This window comes from Neodiprion fabricii, chromosome 7 (assembly GCF_021155785.1).
Source record: "Neodiprion fabricii isolate iyNeoFabr1 chromosome 7, iyNeoFabr1.1, whole genome shotgun sequence".
NCBI lineage: Eukaryota > Metazoa > Arthropoda > Insecta > Hymenoptera > Diprionidae > Neodiprion > Neodiprion fabricii.
Window position 1 is genome coordinate 3,429,094 of NC_060245.1, and position 23,230 is coordinate 3,452,323.

A 23,230-nucleotide genomic window follows, 5' to 3' on the forward strand; every position below is an offset into this window, starting at 1 on the left:
TTGTTATACCGCTTAGAAATTCAATGTCCCGTTCCGTTTTCCCGCTACCCCGATGCGTTCCGCTGTTTAAATGCGTTAGGTACTGCCGGCATACCTGCAACCTTTTAAAATCAGACTTCGAGCCACACAAGATTCGTTTGATGAAAATTAAGAGAGACTGGATAATTCGTGGGGAAATTATTCAGGAATTCAATTGATGTTTACCACTTTCAATAAAAATGTTGCCACACTGAGAGAAATTTTTATTTCCGGTTACCGCTGAGTCCTTGACTATTTTCATTTTTTACCACAATCGAAAAATACAATTCTAGGTAGAAAATGAAAATTAGTTTTCCAGCTGTTACCGGAAAGTCTGGTATCCGTTAATATTCTTTCTCATTACGATCGCTGTTGCTACATTTTCTTGCAACTGTTGCGAAAATTTAATGCTTGTGCAAGAATAAATTGACGTTAGAGCCTTGTTTAACTAAAAAAGTAAAGTAAACCTCACAAACTGATTTTGCGTTGCAATAACCAAAAACGGATCGACGATAGCGCAAAATGGTTGGGCGTACCTCGTTTTTCGTAATTCCAACAATATTCAAACAGTTTTTTTAACGATAACTGTTATACTCAATGCTTTTAGTTACTGTGAAAAATGAAATTTCACACAGTGCAACTCCGATGAATCTCTGTTTGAAGACCGTTTCAGCGATATGTGCACGGTTAGAAAAAAAAAATACCCTAGCCAACCAACTCAAATTTCTGGGTTCATTTAACTATTTTTTAATGCATTACTAAGTGAAAAAAAAAAACAAATGAAGTTTATGATACGATAATTTAAATGTTAAAATAATTAAAATGTGTGTCATATTTACTAACAGAAATTTAAGAAGTAACGCAAATATAGAGTGACTTAATAATCTGTATAAAGTGTCTGAACGAGATCATTGAGAAATGATCGTCCGAGTTTCTGTACGACAGTTTTTCTTACTACGACCACGAATTGTCAGAGTAAACTTATCCTCGTGGTATACGCTTGATCGGCGATTAAGGAAGATTTGTTGTTATTTTTCATGGAAATCTCCTTGTTTTCATCCCTCATTCTCCCTTAGCTCTTGTTTGTTTGTTGTCGAATTCTGTGTAAATGTACATGGGGCGATCGGTTTTAGCGATTAGTCAAGTTTTAAGACAGGAAAAAGAGGGAAGGGTATGGGGGTGGGGGTGGGGGGTTGCCGCGTGTATAAGGTTAATGGCATAACTAAGCACACTTCTATAAAGTCATAGCACACACAATTCACGTAGAGTAGAATGAGGTAGATGTTAGTATTTTAAGCCTATTTAAGTGTGTTTGTCATATAATATTGACACCGTACACAGCGGCAAAGAGCGGGCGTACACAGCACCGACACAGTGACAGAAGCACACAAATACGTGCGGGGCACACACAACGAGAAGGAACCGAGGGAGTAGCGGGCGAGCTAGTGAATCAAATCGCGGTGTGTGCTTGGCAAACGACGACGCTCGACGTCGCGACGCTCTCGTACAAAAACACAAAAATTACTCTTCAACGGCCACTATTAAGGATCGCTTGTATGATGCCTGCCTGTAGACATTGGACACCTCTTCGTTAGAGGCCAACCACGATTTTTCTCTCACTCAACAAAAACCTGCCTTCCAACTATCAGCACGACGAATTTCACTCTCAACAATTGCCAAAACAATTGTAAAGAGTTCAACGAAACAATGAGAGGCACAAACATCGGCTTCCAATTTGGGAGAATAGAATAGAATAGAATGGAATGGAATGGAATTGAACTATTTTTATTAAACTAGGTCAGTGAACCCAAAGGTATAAACAATGAGACTGAGCAACAGAGAAAATCCAACTCAAAAGTTACCTTAAATTCAGGTCCAAAATTACGAATAAGTAGGTTGAATCGATACCCATGCACAGTAAGAGCGGGTAGTAAGAATTAAGAGTTTGCTGGTAGGTGGTGATGGAACACAGATCCACGATTAAACTAACGTAGAACTAATGCCATTATCGAGACCAATACCGATCCGGGAGAGAGAGGGTGAGAGAGAGAGAGAGAGAAAGAGAGAGAGGTGGAAGGTGGCGAAGTGGAAGAGGAATTGAACCTTCCGCCAAGAGACTCCTGATCGGCTGGGCGGCAAACGGCAGCAAAGATCTTGTCAGTGAGTTTGGTAATCGCCTCCTAATCGTGACAAATGAGGGTACGAGAGTTATTATCCTCGTCTCTCTCAATGGTGTTTGGTATGAATGGTCTGCCAGGTGGGGCGTGCCGACCCCATGCTGGGAGCGAACAATTGCATAACACGGAAGTCACGCGGTGGGGAAACCCGAAAACGATCCATGGGATAGATCCCACCTCAAAGGACTTTCTTCCCTTCTTTCTTCCTCGGAAAATCCTTCGATCACACGATTATACGTTCGATTTGCGGTGTGAGATAAATGTGGCAATTGTACCGGGTCATTATGCGAGGAGTATAATGGTTTTTGCCCGAATATGTATGGGAGAGATCACACCGTCGGTTGGAGAGAGTGACAAGTGAACGTGCCTTCGGAAGGTGCTGGCGGAGACTGGTGTTTAGCCAAGATATTTGGCTTCGCAAATATTTGGAGATTGTCTACAACCCTTACCGCTTCATATATACTATACCTACTCTATCAACTCTTGTTATACACCTAATTAATAGTGCGCTTTATATACACATCGGGCTTCGCCAGCACACCCTTGCTACCACCACTTAAAGATCCTTCGACGGATGACGCCTGGGGTCGCCTATCTTTGTCTAGGGGAAATATCACTTCGGGTTAAATTCGATTCAGTCAATTATGCCCGTCACTTCAATTGCCGAAAACAATTTTCCAACCGGTTCAAATATTTGACCAAGAACCGTTAAGGAACTGACATATTTTTTTCTATTTATTACTATAAAAAAAAAAGTTTTCTCAGTCACGATCGTGTTTTCAGACCATTTCGTTCGAGCGTTGAAACCACTGCTGATAGAAAGGTGTTGGATGTAGCTACAAGTATCACTGGGTACAAGGAAGATTGTATAATTTTGGACGATGATAGCAAAACATCTTGAGAAGGTACTCCTCAAAGTAACTCGAATGTTGACAAGGTTCGTCTGTTACGTGCTCACAAGGTCCATTGAGACGTCATTCAGACCTTTTTAAACACCCGTCGACACTGCGCGGGTGAACGTTACATCTCGTTGGGATTATACATTCGTCGGAAACTATTCCTGAACTATGAATCGTGCGGTACTTATTTCTTCTTTTACACCCGTTCACACCTGTGCGCCGGTTGACTTGAGACGAGATTAACGTCTGACGATGAGTGAAAAGTTTGAAACTAATGTCGTGCGAAAAGCGGGGATTGCAAGGATGGTCAATTTTGGAAGTAAGTGATCCCGTTGCTTGGGTCTGCAGGTCGAAATGGCGCATCTGATTGATCAGAATCTATTATATTTGTTATTATTTTGGGTAATGATTGAAGGAAGTTTATAGTATGAGAGATTATAAATATTTTTGCAATTGAAATATAATCAAGGTAAACGAGGCGATTGTTTTGCTTCCGAATCGCATCGACGACAATTATCATTCACCACGTGTGAGGCAAAAATGTGAACTTGGAAACCTGACTAGGTTTAGGATTGATAGAACGACCGTATAGTAACACTGAAAAACTTATCTCAAACGAAAATCTAGCTTGTCGTGAAAATTCTTGTGTAAAGTATCGTTCCCGAGATACGAAGTTGATCGAGTCATAGCTGCCAATACGGCACCGTTCCAACTTCTTCAAGATGAAACGAAGTATACTTAACAAAGTTGGATTATTCCTTAACGGGTCGAGGTATAACAAGGGTGTATAAAATCCCTGGGAAACTTCTCGGTGTGCAGCAAAGTCGGTATAACGGAGAATTGGAAGCGGGAGTGGAAGTACAGGCTGCTTAAGGTGTACACAGAGCATAGCTGCCATCATGCTCTGATCAAACAGCGAGAAAGCACCGCTCATAAAATATCTATAAAGAACTCGTTCCGAGCTGGCCACGCGCTCGCTCACGCAGCCCTGACGTCGATGCATACGTCGCTCAGCGTCGAGCATTGTGTGCGTATGGTACGTGTGTTTCGGACTTGGCCAGAGCGGCGACGACCACCACCGTCACGTTATAATGCTGCATAATGGTTATCGATGTATTTAGGGAAGGCTGGTTGCCCGGCCTGGATCGCAGGATGGGGCGAAGCGGGGGCTTGGCGGTTCGTTGGTAACGAGTATTTGCTGCCTGGCTCGATGCATAGTTAATGATTTGTCAACTGAACCCGGTACTAGACTATGCCGAACCTGACTGAGCCATATATATTATAACTCGTAACCTAACGGGTCTCTTCCCTCAATCACGTCCATCGATCAAACGCACCAATACTGAGCTCATCATCATCGTCCTCAACAACTTCCTGGTCTGCTCAAATCCTGGTTTCTTCTCATGCACAGTGGTGAGCTCGCTATTGGTATCCTTCAACTAGATCTGGTACTGGACTATGTCGAACCTGACTGAACTGTAAAGATCATAAGTTGTGACACAACGAGTGCCGTCACTCAATCACGTCCATCGATTAAACGCACCAATAGTGAGCTCATCGTCATCGTCATCCTCAACGAGTTCATGGTCCTGTTGAACTCCTGGTTTCTTTTGATGCCACGGACAGTGGAGAGTCTACTATGTGACCCTTGAACCTCGAACAAACCGCAGGACCCCGAATGGGTTGTGGTTTTTTCGGGGTGTCCTGCACCAGCGGCTTTCTCAACCCCTGGTCAAACGAGCTGTAATCAACGATTACCGCAGACACGCAACGGCGATGTGTGATCCCGCCTCGAGAGCGAGGATCTAGATAGCGTTGCTCGAGCGGCGTTGATGATTTCGGAACGGTTTTAGCCGGATGAAAGAGTAGCGGGGTATATAAATAAAAAGCGAATAAACAGCGCGGGGATATTCACTGAATGAAAACAGCAGTCCTGGTCTCTGGCAAACAAACGGTGGATAGGTGCGCGCGAGTAAAATGAGGTTTGAACGACATTGGTTGGTAAATGAACACACCGAGAGCGTCGCTTTGCTGGTGAACCGTGAACCAGCGCCTCATCTAGCTAATTATTGGCACCAATTTGGTAGCTAAAAACACAATCAAACCCTTGTGAAAAGCCCGTTAAAAACAAGAGTTAATTCCGCTTTCCAATACCCGAGGATCGGCTTCCTCGATTTATCCGCCATAGACTGACGATGATTGCAAACTCTTCTACCGCCGTTCGTTCGAGGTAATGAAACTTTTTGTACCAGCACCGTTGAAACGTCACAATTTTATTGCAAGCACATTTCAACGCGATGAAACTGTTCAACAACTGACGGTATACTAATTTTGAATCTAGTTTAGGATCGTGACATGCCGTTTAGCTGCTTTTAACGTTTCTTTCGCAAACAGCAGTTCACAAAGTCACAATTTTTATTCATCGATAGGGTGTTAGCTCTCTAATTGTGAATACTGATGGAGGAGGTTCTACAGGGCAAATTTTTACGGAATATGTTCTACAGACGCGTTTCTACGGAAAGAAATTTGAGATTCACATCAGAAATAATCCTGCATAAGGACAAGTTTTTGAAGAGTTGACAAGCCAAAACCATCTTCGTTTAAATTCTTTTGTTAATTCGTATGGTTTTCAGGATACCTGAAGCTTCGACGGTCATTTTATTTTTCAGGCTTTGCGACTCTACTTTATCCGCGTCCGTTAAGTGTACCAGTTATAGATCCTGTCACAATTATTGATCAATTTTTGGTTGTATCTGTTCGATCCTTAGTTCTAGAATTACAAAATAAAAAAAAAAAATTTGTAGTGTTTAACCCTCTAGCAGTTGGTTTTAGTAATCGAGAAATTCACAATTTGTGTCGTCAATTTTGGACAATAATATCATCAATAATAAAGAGTCTAAACGTGTCAATAACTGGTACCCTTACCTTGGAAGGTTGCAAGTAGGAATGGCGTAGTAAATGCGTGTGGCAATGGAGGCTCAGAGCGCCGGGGCGGTTCGCCGGGTAACATCGACCCAACAACTATAGGTGCCGGGGCTTTGGGAAGGTCCTAGTCGTCTACCTACCGACCTAGGTGTGTGGAAGCGGATCGAGTAAGAGGATCGCGATAACCTGAAGTTGGAGCGTTTCATAATTTTTTCGTGTTAATATTTGCCCCTCGTCGGCGGTATGTTTCGGGGCGGATTTCCTGTAGGTCCCTCGCGAAGCCGGTTCTCATGGCCGGAAATTGCAGGACAACGAGCGGAAGGGGTGTAAAATGGCGGGTCGGAGGTCCGCGGAGAAACGAAACGGGGGACGAAGAAGCTTCTCCGGATCGTGGAAAGGGGGCGCATGGTGGATATTTGAGAGAAGTTGCGAGAATATAATGGGCAAACACTTTCGGGCCAGGGCGTTCCTAATTCCAGGAGATTTTCTGTAATTTTCCGAGCGCTTTCCAGCGCTTTATATTATACGCCCCCCAACCCTGGACCGCGAGGGTGGTTCCGGGGGCGGAGGGACCTTCGACGTCAGTGAACATCTCCCGGAATCGCTGCCTGCCTGCCTGCCTTCCTTCCTTCCTTTCCCTTTCGCTTTCGAGTTTTCAACCCTTCCAGCACTCCGGCTGGTATAATATTCAATTACATAGCTGCAAGTAAAGTCAAACAAGCCCTGAGGAAGGCAGGCAGGCAGCTGTGGGGTGGTTGGTGGGGAAACGAAGGGTGAGGGAAGGGGAAGGGATGGGAAGGGACGGGATCAGGCAGCAACAGGAACGCCGAGGGATGCGGAAGGGGGATGAACCGGGAATGGCGCCGGATACCGACGGTCCCGATGCGCCCTGGAACGCGGCGGGACGACGCCGGGACGCCGGGACGCCGCGGCGACTGTTTGCTGAGACGCGAGCCATGATAATGAACAAGAGTGGTAATCTCCTGCTCCGCGGAAAGGCCTTTCGTATATACCGGCGAGATTTCCACCCTGAACCGTACTTTCGGAGCTAAAAATATTTCCCTTACTTTCCACGAATGTATGTTAACTAGGCTACATTTTATTTTCTTCAATGCTGATTTTTTTTTATATTTTTTAGAAAAAAATACACAGAAAAAAACACATTCTTCTCAGAGATGATATGTATGCGTTTTCTTGGCTCGGGGATGTTTCATTTTTGATATTAAACCTTTGAGTCACAATGAGAGAAATTTTTAATTCCGGTTACCGCTCAGTCCTCAACTATTTTCATTTTTTATCAGAATCGAAAAATATAGTTCTAGGTAGAAAATGAAAATTAGTTTTCTAGCTGTTACCAGAAACTCTAGTATCCGTTACTATTCTTTCTTATTACGATCACTGTTGCCATATTTTCTTGCAACTGTTGCGAAAATTTAATGCTTGTGCAAGAATTTTCAGGATCTTTTTCAATCAGTCTGTGTCTAACAATAACGATTTACGTTATATCGCAATAATTACTATCGAGTATTGGAAATCAAAAAACCACAAAGAAACATGTTCTCAAAGTTCTCTAAATATCAAAAAAATGGATATACAATAAGCGGTAAGAAAACTTACGACTATAACTCAAAGGGTTAAAGCTGTCAATTTCAAGTCCCATTAGAAATTCTGAAGTAAACTCATTGATTTTTCAAACGGAATTGGATACTGAAACGTCTTGTTTGGTCCGTTGAAAATTTTCGGTAAAGTTACCCATTCACTTGAAAATCGGAGTAAATTAATGAAACCCTTTTGCTGCTGTTCCAACTCTGTTTAATTATGGCTAATTATAACTCAAAATTCCACTTATAATATCTGTAATATTATGTTAATTAAAAAGATGGAGCAGAGTTTATAGAGACCCGAAACTCGTTTCCGGAACCTGATCAAGACCTCGAACATTCCATTTTCGAGGAAACCATATTTATACCTAACGAAGACCCTAGATTTTGTGAAACTCTTGACTACGGGATTAAATTCACCAATTTTTGCACGTGAAGTTGAAAATACGAATCGTGAAACTCTAAAAATATTTATTCGGCATGAGAAGCTGCTTCACAATCACTGAAACATTTATTAACTAAACAAAGTATTCTCAATTGTAAATAGTTGATTAATTTTTGTTTTCTTTTTTATTTCGTCTTCGGTTTTCTTGGACTCAAAAATCCCCAGTATGAAAAAAATCCCCAGACTACGTTACATAACCTCAATCTTGAAACCCGTGTGCGGGAATGCAAATTACGCGGTGCATTTTGGAGAAGACGGAGCGGAAATTTCGGCCGAATGAAGGTTCGTGTATTCGACGGTTGTTGCGGATTCAGGGTATATATTTGCGGAAGAAACCGTAGGAGATAAGGACGGTTAGCTTGGCGCGTGTTGCTCGACGTGACGTTGCGCGTATCCCGTAGGAATATTTCCTCCCCCATTTCCTCGTCGGCACCCCTTCTATTTCCGCCCTCTTTCTACCTCCGCTTTTCGTTTTCCTCCGGCTCTTGTCTTTGAACTCGCGACTCGGCTTTCCATCCGAAAGCTTCGCGCTACTCGCTACAAAGCTCGGTCTCTCTCTCTCTCTCTGCCTCTCCTTCTCTTTCTCTTCGAGACCCGAGCTTGCGAGTATTCGAAGACCGAAGCTACGGGGGTTGGGGTAAAAGTTTATTAATTAGCCGGAATTAAGCTCATCCAAGTATTCTGCAAGATTGAAATATTTATAGACCTTACTTTGAGAACTACTAAGTATATAATATGTATATACCTGATTCTCGACGACAAATATTTGGAGGATGTTGAGGGATTTTTTTTTTTTTTTTGTTTCTGTTTTTTCTTCATATCGTTCTTACTGATTATTATAAGACAGATATTTTTTTAATCAAATCGCAATGTCCCGTTACTTATTTCTTTACCTTTTTTCCTATTCAACAAGCGATATTTTTATTACCTTTGCGGAATTAATTATCCCGATTAATAAACGTTTCTCAATCAGGGTACGATATTTCTCTTATTTATCTCACGGCATATTATATTGCAATGTAGAATATTAATTAATTTCACCTTAAAAACCGTCTCTGCAATAAAACGTGTATTAAACTGAAGATCATTGAAGAACGTAATTTCTACCTCACGATTTTTCAACTCCAGGAAATTCCTGTAATATTGCGATAAAAAAATGTGGGTGGGTTTTAAATCCCGGTAATTAACACGGCAATTTAAATAAAACTCATCAATCTTTTTCTTTTTCATTTTGAATATGAGATACAAGTTGCGTAAGATAGTTGACACCTTGAAGGAAAAGAAGCCGGAAGAACAGTTTTCTCGCAATATTAAATGAAAAAGTTTTGAGATAAAAGTAAGAAAAAAAAATAAAAAATTGTCTGGAAAAACAAAACGTTTAAAATTTTTTTTTATTATTTACTTCGAAAGAGTAAAGAGGAGGAAAAAGTACACGTTTGTCGGTAAAACGTTGAAAATCGATTAATTTCCGGTAGAACCGGAAGTTCAAATTAAACGAGACATGGGAAGTTTTCACGCCCATTATTTGATTGTGAAATCCTGTGAGTTTCAAATTTTTTATCCAGCCTTTTTTAGACCGAAATTTTTCTAGAAACTTGTTTTCCGGATTCAAAATCTTCGAAAAGGCACTGAGCAAGATTTCATTTGTTACAGTAACCAGAAAAATTCAGTAAAACAGGTATCGTTAAGAAAAAGTGTTTGAATATTGTTGGAATTACGAAAAACAAGGTACGCCCACCCATTTTGCGCTATTTTCGATCCTTTTTTGGTTATTGCAACGCAAAATCAGTTTGCGAGGCTTACTCTACTTTTTTAGTCAAACAAGGCTTCAACGTCAATTTATTCTTGCGCGAGCATTAAATTTTCGCAACGGTTGCAAAAAAATGTAGTAACGGATACTAGACTTTCCGGTAACGGGTAGAAAATTAATTTTCATTTTCTATCTAGAATTATATTTTTCAATTGTGATTTTAAAGTAATTTTTGTGAAAAAGTGATTTTGGATCGAAATCTTTTCCTTTTATTGTCTTACACCACCAGAAGTAATGAAAAATAAGAATTCTCTAGGATCTTCAGGACACTCACGATAATCTAATAAGGTGATATCGAGGCGATCGAGTTCCGCATTATCCATTCACCAAGGTCCGGCTAAATCCCCGGACGGTTCGATTGTTCGGTCTATTACTCTCCCCATTCATATTTAATTTGGCGTGGCTGTCAGCCGGACATCAAAAGATAGTTACTGCTTGTGGGGAATCCCATGGGGTGAAACGTGCATGGTTTATTGCTCGCGTACCTGCAGCATGCGTGCGCCCGAGGCAGGGGCGATATTTCACGTTCATCATCCTCACTAATTCACCTAACCGCCGAATCATCCTCGTTCGTTACGCTCCGTTAAAAAAAAAACTATACAGTTGACGTTTTAATTGAGCAGTTCCCTCGTGGCCTCCCTGCCTGCACTCAAGGCGCATCGTCCTGTCAAATTAGATTATGTAGAATTCAATTTTTGTAATCCTGGTTCTGTTCGTACCTGGGGCGGAACCGTCAGATCATTAGAATATTAGTGAAAGGCAGTCGACGGCCAGGGTGGGGTACAAAAATGCGAATGACGAAAAATTTGACCCGGAGAAAATCCAGAAAGTCTAATTACTGGCAGTTTAAAACGTGGAAAATTTGGCTTGTAGAAGAATGAAAAAATTTCAGAACCCAAACATGCGTGAATAAATTTATACCGAAATTTTCTTTCGAGAATGGGAAATATTGCGAAGAGGAACAATATTGAATCGCGAAAATAGCGAACAGTCAAAAAGTCCACTTTTCAAATGTCAGACTCTTGCCGAAGTATATATCGGCCCACATCAATTTTTAATTTCGGAACTCTCATTTTTCTGTATATTCACATTCTGTGCTTTGTTCATTCGCAATGCCGACCGTTCTGAAAATACTTTTCCGAATAAAAGAGGGTTTGGTTAAATGAATTTTCTAAAAAACAGTTATTCTACTTGGTAATTTGTCGAAAATCCGAATTTCGTTATTTTAAGATTCGTGTCTATTAATTTCGAATTTTCATCCTGAAACGGACCGCGTGCCAATTGACGTGAGATGTTTGCAGACGGCGGTAGTTAAACATGTGTGCTAACTAACACGTAGTCTGTATAAGCAGTGCTAATCCAAAGTATCTTTGCGATTTCGTAGCGCGGTCTTCTTTGCATCGCCGTTCACAAAGTTCCGATGCGTTTTATCGCGCTGTAAATTTCTTCCATTTCTGTTTATTAGTTCGGTCAGAACAGTTCTGAATTAAAAATATTCGGTACATGGCTGCATTTTTGTATATCGGGGTTTTCGACTCGCAGAAACTCAAATCTGAAGTGATTATCGAGCTGCATAGCCAGCGTTTCGAGAAATCAGGACAGTTTGACGTTTTTTGCGTTTTTTACAAAACCTGATATCGGTAGGTCAAAAATGACTCGACCATCGTGAAGAGCGGAAAATTCTACATTGAATTATTTTCACGTGTGTCGGAAACGGAGTCGGATTAACAAATTATTAAAAAAAAAAATTCTACTTATCGACGGAATCTAGGAAATTTTTATGAAATAATATGTTTTTGGCTAACTTGTTAATCCGACTCCGTTTCCGACATATGAGGACATAATTCGATGTAGAATTTTCCGCTCTACACGATGGTCGAGTCAATTTTAATCCATCGATATCGGTTTTTGAGAAAAACGTAAAAATCGTCAAATTTTCCTGTTTTCTCGACACTGCGATTATGCAGCTCTAAAATGACTCAGATTTGATTTCCAGAGTGTCGAAAGACTCGTCTACACAAAAATCCAGCCACATCCCGAATATTGTCAGTTCATATCTACTTTTCCCGGACTATTCTTCTTCTATTTTTATTTTCATTCAGAACGTAGTTTTTTGGGCTACGCTTGCAGATACACAACATACAGATACAGACTGTTCCGAGGTTTGTTCAGAGACAATATAAGCAACAGGTAATTCACAGAGGCACCGCAAACCGATGATTCTACTCTTCCAAAGACATATACAGATGTATAGATATATAGGTATATAAATATGTATATATATGTATACACACTTACCCCACTGTTTGCTTCTGTCTTTCGTTGTAATAATCGCCACTTTGTTTGCCGCCCGACGAAAATTACACCCCAATAAAATATAAACGTAATATCGGACCCTGCTGCTGCGTCTCTAATCCTCCACGATTATCCGCCTCCCTTCATCCCGGGCGGCATCTTCTTTCACTATTTTACCGTCGTAGTAATCTGAAATTCGTTTACAAGTAGTTATGCGTAAGCTCTTTGATCGGAAAATTTACAATACAATTTTTCAATTACTTGTTAGTATTTTTTCAGCAATTTTTATATCTGCGGTTTACGTTTAAGGTCTTTAATAATTTTTTCTTTCATCAAATTTTTTCCACAAAATTTTCAGAAATTTATTTCAATACCGGCATCTTATCGGTATTTGTATGTAGATTTTTTTTTTTTTTTTTTTAAAGAAATTGTTCAAATTTTAATTATATTTCAGTTTGCACTAATTTTCTAAGAACTGTTGCACTTTTTATTCGACTCAACATTTGTTTTTCCATTCCCTTAGGAATCGTTCATTCATTTCAAAATTCTGCCGAGCATTTCACCGAATTCATCTCACGTTGTAATAAATTCTTTCAAATCAACAAGAATCAAAGATTCCACGAACGGTTGATCTTAAAAAATTGTTCATTAGACTCGGTTTTCGGTTATTAAAAAATTTCAAGTAACCAATCAATATCGAATTTTATTTCCCATCGTCTATCATCATTATTATTCCACCAGGAAAATTTACTTCCCATAGAAACTTTTCATATCAAGTAATTTCTCCTTCAATGAACATAAAAAAAAATATTTCGATGACGAATAAAGTTTTTTTTTTTACTCGTACGTTGTCAAAAAAAAAAAAAAAAAATGCAACAGTCTGTTACAAATTCGAGATATTTTTAATTTACAAAAGCGACGATTGTATTTCAAGGTATTTCATTTTTTATTTCCTCTTGAATTTCGCTGTCGGATTTTTCCCCCCATAATTTACACCTCGTTCCCACAAAAATCTATACATAAATGTAACTATTTCCGCGATAACGAGTACAGAGAAATGTTGCACTCAGTGTTTCCAACCGGCACGCGTTATGCGTAATAACGATTCTTCGCCACGCGTCAGCCGAGCCTTGATATAGAGGAGATAATAAGGGCAGCCAGGCAGGTTCGCGATCATTTAACCCTTGTCTAACTCCGCCCTGTTTGCGCGTCGGGGTTGAAAACCGGTCACGTGAACGGAAGTTCACCTCATCCGGACACTTCGAGGGCGCATCAAAGGTACGATTATCGAAAAACGAACGTACATTCGTACATGCGGAGAGTGTGAGAAAAATGACAAGTAATTATTATCCAATGCGACTATCATATCGCCGCGGAATCGTGAGACTCTCAATTTTTACCAGCACCCTACATTCGAATAAACGCGGAGGCGACACGACTTCAACTATGACGCAACAAATACTTCCGGTAAGTATTCTGGTTTTTGTTTTTATTTTTAGTTTCAGTATCCAGAATTATCAACTAAAACTCATAGAGGGAATTATTTGTGCGACAATTGTCAAATAATAATAATTTACTTCCAAGTGAGAAAAGCAGAATTAGTAAGGAATTAGAATTATGGATAAATTCAATTTTAAAGACGTGGAAGAATTTTTGTGACGACGTGAATTTTTGGTGGAGTTTCAAGTTTAGGATGAATTTCCAATCTTTTGTTAGACGGGAAATTCTGAAAACGGAGAGAAAAAAAAATTCTTAAAATTCCCCGAGTAAAAATGTTTCTACGGGTTTAAATTATGGAATTGAAAAATTGGTTCAATTCATTTTCTTATAAGCTTGAGTACGATTAGATGTATCGGCGAGTTTTTTGTAAGTTGATTAAAAATATACTATACTGTAAAAAATTTTCTACCCTCGGACGAAAAAAACTTGAAACGAGTCGAGCTCATGTCACAATCTCTCTTATTTGCTATTCTTGTGCAATTTTAAACTGTTTTCATGTAACTTTCAAACAATTTCAAGCGCTTTTGGTAACATTTGGCCATATCCCCAATATTTTTAATTCAGATCTATTCCTGCCGGCCTACAAAAAGCCATTGATCCGTAGCCTGAGGGAATTAATAGCTGTAAAACTGAGCGTACAAATGATCGTTGCGCCGATCAGGAATGCAGTGTGCATTCAGGTACATGCTTCAGGCAGTCAGGTATGTATGCGGAAGGATTTGTAGGTGTGTACATTGAACCTACGTGTAGTTAGGTGGATAGGTGGGTACGAAACGAGTAGGTAGGTAGGTATGTACCTATATCGGCGTGATTCGGCGTAGATGCATATAACGTATGTCCGCTCAAATATTGTCTCATTAAATATTTGATCTCGTTTTTATTCCATTTATTAAAAAGCCACCGTTAGGACATCGCTGCAACGTAGAGTTATCCGATTCATACCAATTCCGTGCGACGGAATGCATGTGGATATAGAATACATAGGTATACTTATTTAACTATGCACTTTTCCTCCACCGCGTCGGTCACTTGTCGATGACTTCACGTCGGTTCATTTGCCTCGTTGAAAGCTTCTACGGATTCTGAAAAACCACGATAAAAAAAAAAAGAAAAAAACGACTCGTAGACGCCTTGGCGATTTTTCGTATTCCTAAGCCGCCTTTCGCTTCTCTATTTTTTCATTAAAGTCGAATAAAAATACGCCAAGTAAAAGTCGTTACAGGACTTGTGAAATGATGAGAACTTCTACCGATGAGTTATCAATCATTCGTAAATCATAAGACGACTGAAAGTCATTCGAATCTTTTGTTAAATTTTTTAAACCCCCGTTTATTGATCATCAATACATTGAATAGTCGGCGATATAAATTAGCAGACGTCTATTGATAAAATGTTACGGTGATTCGAAAAACTTTTTCAAAGTTAAAAAAATAACGCGAATGATAAATCAATTTTTGTTTACACTGCTGTCGATCTGTTAATAAAAAAAAAAAAAAAAAACCCGATCAATTGTGAGACTGTGAACTGATTGAAATTTAAATTATCATCCAATGTTTTATTCGCAATTGAAGAATGAATGAATATCTTGAAGATATTTTCAATTCCAAAAAAATTGCTCCAATTCCAAAAAAGACACGTCGAAACTATCTCACAGAATTTTTATACAACGCATGTTTACAAATCCGTTTGTTTCCCATTAGCTGAGTCATTTAGTTAATTATTCGTTAACTGTATTAAATCTTGTGATTAATGAAAAAGAATTTTATCAAAGCTCAAAGAAGAAGAAAAAAAAAGGGACTAACACAAGTGTCTAGTATAAAAATGTTTTTTTCAAAAATACTCATCCATTTGCACAGGATAAAAATGGAGCGTCCATTTATCGTTGGATCGAAAAGAAAAAAAAAAAAGGGTTTCTTTGTCTTTTAGTTTCGACATCCGTACGCTTCATCTTCCGCATTTTTTGATTTATTTCCTTTTTTTTTGCCGACCGTTGTTTGCACGAAAGGTTCGGCAAGCTGCGGCTCCATTTGTATAATTAAAAGTTTCATCAGTCGAGCGATGTGTATAATAACAATAATTAGTAATATTATTGTTATTATTATTATTATTATGATAAAAACAACGACAACGGGTTTCAACGTATTAACCAACAATCCGTTACACCGTCCAGGTATCGGATCGCGTAGGGTGGTCAGAATCAGTCGATATATCCGCGGCATAGGGGCTGAGGGTGAATCGGGGGTGGCAGATATCCGAGGTGAATCCGGCGCCGTTATATATGGGAGGGTGGAGGGAATCGGGATCGGGATCGGCGGGTGTTGGGGGCGGAGGGATGGTAAGGTGCAAACATTTGCCTGCCGCCCGGTAAATTAAAAGCACACAGAGAGAAGAGAGAATAGGAGAGAGAGAGAGAGAGAGAGAGAGAGAGAGAGATTCACTGTCCTATGGTGTGTATAGCCAGAAACTAACTTTACCAACCATCCCGGATTTCTCCGATCCCCCGCACCCATATGTAGAATTATAATGATAATAATCACGGACCGGAAACGGCCCGTCGCGGAAACAGAAAACGGCAGATCCGGTTGCTTTAATCGATATTGAATAATATTGCGAAATGTCTGTAGGTATAACATGGAAATACCGGAATTTCTCCTGTTTTTACTGAAATCTGGATGATTTTGCGAAAATTTTGATTTCTAACCTTTCGTTACTGATGAAACAAAGGCTGGACATTGAAAATACAATTATTGAGTGTTGTGCACTGAATAAAGTATCGTGATTTGATTTTTACGACATTTTTGGCAGTCTTAATCTTCAAGATATGTATACTTTTTTTTAACGGACAATATTCGGTTAGGTTTTTTATTAAAATATAACGTTTCAGGAACAGACTTTCATAGTTTTTTTTTTCTTTTTCGACATTAATTTTAACGGGGGGGGGGGCACGTTTTCGTCTCAAATGACGCGATTTTTTCGTTACCTTAACTTTGCCGATGTTTTACAATATAACGACAATCAATTTTGGCTAGGAAAACTGAGAGAGAACTTCTTCTGCAACCTTAAACAGTGCATAAATTTCTTTTTATCCAGATTTTTAGAACTCATTGTTAAAGCAGGATATTAATTGTTTGGAGAACGGGATGAATTTCACCTTGTATAACCGTTATGCGATTCTACCGAAGTTTGATCAATTAAGGTTAAGATCTTAACGTTTCCAATCACTTGCGAGACGATCAGTCAAAAGAATGACAAACACCCCAAGAGTACGTCTTGTGACACGAGTCGCGACAACCCTTTTAAAAAAGGAAAGAAAATTAGTTCGCATGTTAAAACACCTTGAGGTTGATTTATCGAAATCTCTGAAACAAGCATTCATACACGAAGCGAGGCGAGAGGTGTTCGTATAATAATTTTTAATGCACCACGACGAGAAGGAGGATGAGGATAACGGGTCGGAAAGTCCGGGGCTGCAGGGTGGCTGGTGTATGACGTCGCAAATATTTGCAGTCAACATGGAACGCGAGAGAGGGAGAGAGAGAGAAGAAGATAGCGAAAGAACGCGAATCACAAGCCACCGCATACGACATGCATAGTCAAGGGAATGCTCTTCGTGGTGACTGGAAATAGAGCCGGTAGCGAGACGACTATCCATCCAGTACCGCATGAAAGAACTGAGAATGCCCGAAATATTCTGGAGGTGATTTTGATGTCCTTGGACGAGGGCCAGACCGCTGGATTCAAGGTCAGCGACAGTGGCTAGCCGAGGTGTTCTTATAACTTAGTTCAAGAGAGTCGCCAGCCCTCGTAGCTGAAACTCTCTTCATCCCTTCCACAAACATTCGTTCCGTTTATTGCAATGACAATATTATTCGGTCAGTCGGGAGTGGAATATAAGCAGTGCTCAATAATCCATTTTAAAAATGGTTTCCAGGAGTTTGGTCTCCGCAGTTCAATCGTCAAAATATCACCACATTGAGTTATCCATACCTGAATACTTCATTTTTTCAAACCCTTTCGTAAATCGATGTGGAATGACGAAGAACTCTCGGTTCTCTGACCCGATCCGTCCTTTCTCCTCGTTCAGTTCTTCCTCCGTCTCATCTTGTAGGGTACCGAGCCTGGAGCGTTGTTGCTCACCTCGTAGTGCAGTGTTGCACACGGTAGCCCCCGAATTAATTATCACGTAATTAAGAGCCCTGACTGAACCATAAAAGAGGCGTATGAGGTCCGCAGGCTCCCACGACTCTTGTACCGTCTTGGGCTTGGGCACGATCTATGCTGCAGTTCACGTTGGTTCACACATCCGCCTCCGTGTCAGCTGTAACTCACCGAAGGGCGATGATGGATTTGAAGAGCGAGGGAGACGGACGAACCGCGGAACAACCGGTGCAATTCTATTTGCAAAAACAAAGTTTACACCGGACAAATAGATGAGGATCCGCCAACACCGTTCGGTATCATCGCCGTTGAGTGGCCAGTCAGAACGAAAAAGCGCAATCCGAACTTGGCTCTCACCTTTTTTTGGTCAACTGTTTCCCCCTTCTGAATCTCCACGCTTATGAAGTTTATCCATTTTCTTTCTTATATACTTACGTTACATCCTGACACATGTAGGTACCTACTGTTCCCATCAGTGTTCACAAAACGAACTATGTGTGTGGAAAGTAGTGTTCATGTAGCAGATTTTAATGGGCAAAGTTAAGAAATGTAACCTACACGGTATTCGGACGATTCGCAATAATCGTCATGTAATTCCACGAATCATTATGATACAACTAAAATAAATTCCCCATTAGTTACAGTAACTGAACTAGTTCTAACCACGTTGGAATGGTGTCCAGTGGTCCTGGAAACATCCTTGAATTTATCTCGTGTCCTGGAAATATTCTATTTCTAAATTTTACGAAGCATTGGTCCTAAGAAGAAAAAACTGTGATACACAGATTGAGTAGAATATATTTTTCGCGGTCACGTTTTGTTAGAAGAAAGAACTTTATACACCATAATCATCATTTTGGTGTATTTTTTATTGTTCTTGAATATCCTTGAAATTTCCTGGAAATATCCTTGAATTTGTTACGGATTTTTTCACTGGACACCATGGTTGGTCTCGGTTAGTTGGAAAGGCCGGTCCGGGACAGGAGTGTGACTCAAAATCACTTCAGCTTCATCTTCATAATAGAACAAAGCTTTCCCTGCTCTCGGATGTGTACAGTATACACAGAATACACATTATACAGATGCTGCATCCGTTGAACGTCTGCGGAGTAGGTGCTTATAATAAATGCTGCATCGTGGAGGAGAAACGAATGGTAACGCAACGTCGTAGGTGTCGAGCCTGGGCCTCGAAAATGGAATAAAGCGTGGTCTATGGCCGGGCCTCGGGTAGGTGTATACTAATTGAAGGGCCGGTTGTGGCCGTTTGGCGCTGGTCCCAGTCCGAGCCTTCGGGACCGAGTCCCTCCGTCCCGGTCCTCGTGCGGCTTACGGTAGCTGCGGATACCGGGTGATTAGCACCTCCCCGGGTCGTAGGATGCAAACGGACGATGAACAGCCTCGCGGAGAGAGTCGAGGACCCACGGACCACACACGATGACCAGAACTACGATCCCGTCTTTCCCAAACAATTCCTCGAAACGCTAACTTGAAACAGGGAATTATCGTTATTCTGTGCCCATGCGAAACCTTCGACTGCTGGACACACGATGTTGGAGTTTGCACAGGATTCATTCCCGCCGAACTGTTACCACAGTGTGGTTACAGTCCCTATCCGGAAGTAGTGCTGCAACTGGGCGAAACAATCCTGAAATGTTCCTCAGGGTGAGTTTAGTCAGGAAAATCTACCGACCCTGATTGTGGAATCGATATTCATAAACCAAATTTGAATTCCATGTTGTATCTATTTTCTCTTCCCTTGAGTTGTTGGGATTGTGTGATCTAAATCTCTTAACTCTCAATGTCGTCATGACCAGGTTGTATAGAAAATTCAGTACTATATGGAAACGATACCTAATTCTGATCGAGAAGATCGATATTCCACTGAAGGAATTGCAGAAGCAAAGTTGAACTCTTCTGACTAGAAATTGAAACTACAGTGTCAACTTTTAAGTTAACCAGATCGTAGCCTGACGCATTAGAATGAAGAATCCATAATAAATACAAACATTTTATTGCTCTTGGATCCCTGAAAAATTCCGTGCGGGTGATCGAATGTCTGAATTGACTCGGCGATCGGGTCGTCTCGTCCTGATAGAGACTGGCCAGGACACTGGAGTCTGGAGGGTCGGTGTACCGCGGCCAGATACAGCTCGGCGAAGTGCACGTCACAGTGTCATTCCAGGTCCCTGTGGTTCCGTGGTCCGTTCTGATGGAGTGCCACGGATGGTGGCGGCCGGTTGGTACGTGCGAAGAGCACTTGAGAGTGGAGTTGAGTGGATCCGAGGACCGGACCGCGGTGTGCGAGACGAAGCATCTCGACATGGGTGGTCCATTCTTCTCCGCGGTTCTTATTTCTGTCTTAGGAACGCGTCTCGGCTTCGCCTTCCAAAAGGCGAACCGTCGATGTCTTGACCAAGCAGCGCCGAATCCGGAGACATAACCAAAATCCAGGCGGGACGATGAAAACGTGGATGCGAATCCGTCCGCAAGTTTCCAAACTACGCAACGTGGTGCAAAGGACACAGACCGGAAAGCTTCACCCCGACGACTACGATCACGATACGACCGCGTACGAGATGAAAAGAATGGAGGATGAATTGGATGAAGTTTATTGAAAAATTTCTTTTTCACTCGCTTGCTGCAGAGGAATTATACGAGTAGGCGAGACAATGCTCAGGAATGACTTTCGTTTCACTCGGTTCTTCGTTTGAATCCAGTCTGTATAACCGGTTGAGTATTAAGCGTGCCACTTGGCCGATCCGACTGTCAGTTATTTTCGAGTATAATCAGACGGTGGTGCAACTTCTCAGATGATGGTGAAATTATCCCTCGCGGATTTTCACTACTCGACGTACGGATGATTCGCGAAACTATGAAGTCTGCACTGGGTATGCAATGACTATAAGCTCTCTTATCGAACCATGCTAAAAGGTTGGGAAATTTTTTAGCAATAACGGAGCTGAGCTGATTTGTCAACCACGTCGTTTCGGCGACCCGACCGGGTGCTTCAAGAGTCTAGACCACTTAGGAGGGTCCGGAGCAAGGGCGTAACTCAGCATCGACGGAACCTTGGACAGCAATCATGGCCAGGCTTTATGGGTCTTCGGATTCCAGGCCGCGTTGAGAGCGTAATGCGTTGCCAAAGAGACGCGCAAACACCTTTCGCAATTCGAGCTGCTGGCGCGTTTATAAATTCGAGATATGGCGTGCCGGTATTGCGTATTCATAATATCTTCACCGTCCGTGAGATGTGATAAGAATTACATGGAGGTAGATATGCAGGAAAAGAGAGGAGCTCGAGACGTCGGTGCTGTTTTTTTTTTTTTTTGCAGCACCTGGGTTACGACAGATGGACAGACTGACTCACGTACTCTCTTCACTCCTGCTCAAGACTCTTCACGACACTTTCGCACTGATCGCAGTCCTTGCCATTACCCCGATAGATACTCTCGTATCATCCTTCGGGCTGTTAATTTGCATCAGGATCATCACGGAATGAATATTAACAATTGTGAAATAATTTGGAAAGGATGAAACAGCACCGGGTGATTTGAGTTGAAGGAACATTGCGGACATTTTTGAGAACGGAATTTCGACAGTAATAATCCGCGATTTCGACGTGGAGCGAAGTCTCGAATTCCAAATTTGGAATCTACGAAACGGAGAGACTAGCGGAAGTTTTTTGTTTTTTTTTTACCACTCTAGCCTCGCGACCTCAACTCAGTTTTTTGTACTGTTCAATGCCACTAGACTCTCAGTGGAAGTAAACAGGCGTAAAAAATCAATCAGCATAAATTCTTCAAGCACCCAGAGGTCAACGTGCGGACTGAAATCAAGAGCGAGGATCACCATATTCGTTGCGTCGAAACTTTGGGTACCGTATAATATAATATATAACCAAAATCATTCGGGGTGCATGGCCAGAGATTGCCGAGGGTAGACCATAAAATACGTATTATCGGTCCCGGGGCAGCGCTGTGACGCCAGGGTGGATATACTTGGAATATAAAACATATGAGGCTCCCTGAGAATCTCGTACGAGAATGTAGCGTCACGCTCAGAAGTCAGTGATAACAGTAGCTCTCATCCTCGGCCTCACCAACACCATTCAAAGCCCGTAACTTAACCTAGAAATTTTTCTGCGGAAGTAATTAGAGATTACTGTTTATGTCAAGGGGATTTTCTCCAGTCAGAATTTTGCAAAAAAGCGATTTATGTTTAAATTTCATTTTCGTAATTTATGTACGACACAGAAAATTTCATGTCGGTCCAACAAACATTCTTCCCAGAGCGTTTGAAAGTGATTTTGAAACTTTGAACGCGTTTTTCTAAAATCCATGTTTGCAAAGTCGGTGAGAAAGATTTCTCGGAAACGGTTCAAACGATCGGTCTCAAAATTTTTACACAAGCTTTATGAATATACTTCTCAGTCCTTGATCGAAGATTTTTTCTCACCGATAAATATTTTCCATTTTATAGACAAATTGAGGCGAAATTTTTTTTTTGTGAAGCCACCGTTTTGTTACTTGTTAATATTCTGTTTACTCCTTAGATCATAGACCAGACAATACTTTGTATTAACTAAATCTTTTTTGTATTTCCATTTCCGATGATTCAGTCCGGAAATATCTGGCTCGCCACAAGACGCTGTTTTTAATACTTTGGAAGATCGACTATAGCAGCTTTAAAAATCATTATTTTTACAAATAAAAAATATCAGAATAAATTTCAATCTTACCTCAAGATGCATATAAATTTTCATATTGTTTTCGCCCTCAGACATGTTATAATCACTCAATGATTTAAACTCAATCACTCTAACCGTGCCATTCTGTGTTGTTAAATGATAGTCAAATTACCTCCATAAGGTATCTATTAAAAACCATATCAAGATTCCAAATTTTCAGTTTCGAAAATCACTGATCTATCCTCCGGCATTCACTTTATAAATCTACTTCATTTTCTACATACATCTTCCATTTCTGGTGAATGACGTATCCTGAGAAAGGTTCAAATCTGATTTTAGCAGCTGTTTGGCCGGCGTTTAAACGCAATTTTTATCGCGTCCTGGTCGAGAACTGTTTTCAGCAATATGGCCGATCCATCATGGCGCTTTCCCGCGGATGACTCGAGACACCCTGGTGGTTTCTGCACCTCGCGGACGTTGTAAGGGGTGGTCGCCCCGTCTGCAGGGTGGGTGCCTGCTATTCTCAGATAAGGATGGACCCTATATCCTACGTTTGCCTGCTCCATGTTGTGTACTCGGTCCGGTTTCCCTTACATACTTTGTCCTCACTGTACTCTGCACGTCGCGCGTCCCAGCAAAAGATGAGAACAACCCTCGGGTACGATCAAAACATATTTCTTTTTTTTTTTTAAGTTTTCTTTTGAAACCTTAACGT

General features: G+C 41.0%; 1 long non-coding RNA gene across 1 annotated transcript in view; it reads right to left on the reverse strand.

Moving 5' to 3' along the window:
* LOC124186442 overlaps nucleotides 1-23,230 on the reverse strand; it is a 69,651-nt gene that overhangs the window by 43,707 nt on the left and 2,714 nt on the right. Inside the window, exon 2 of the long non-coding RNA XR_006871669.1 lies at nucleotides 12,174-12,359. This is a non-coding gene — a long non-coding RNA (uncharacterized LOC124186442). The remainder of the gene's footprint in view (nucleotides 1-12,173; nucleotides 12,360-23,230) is intronic.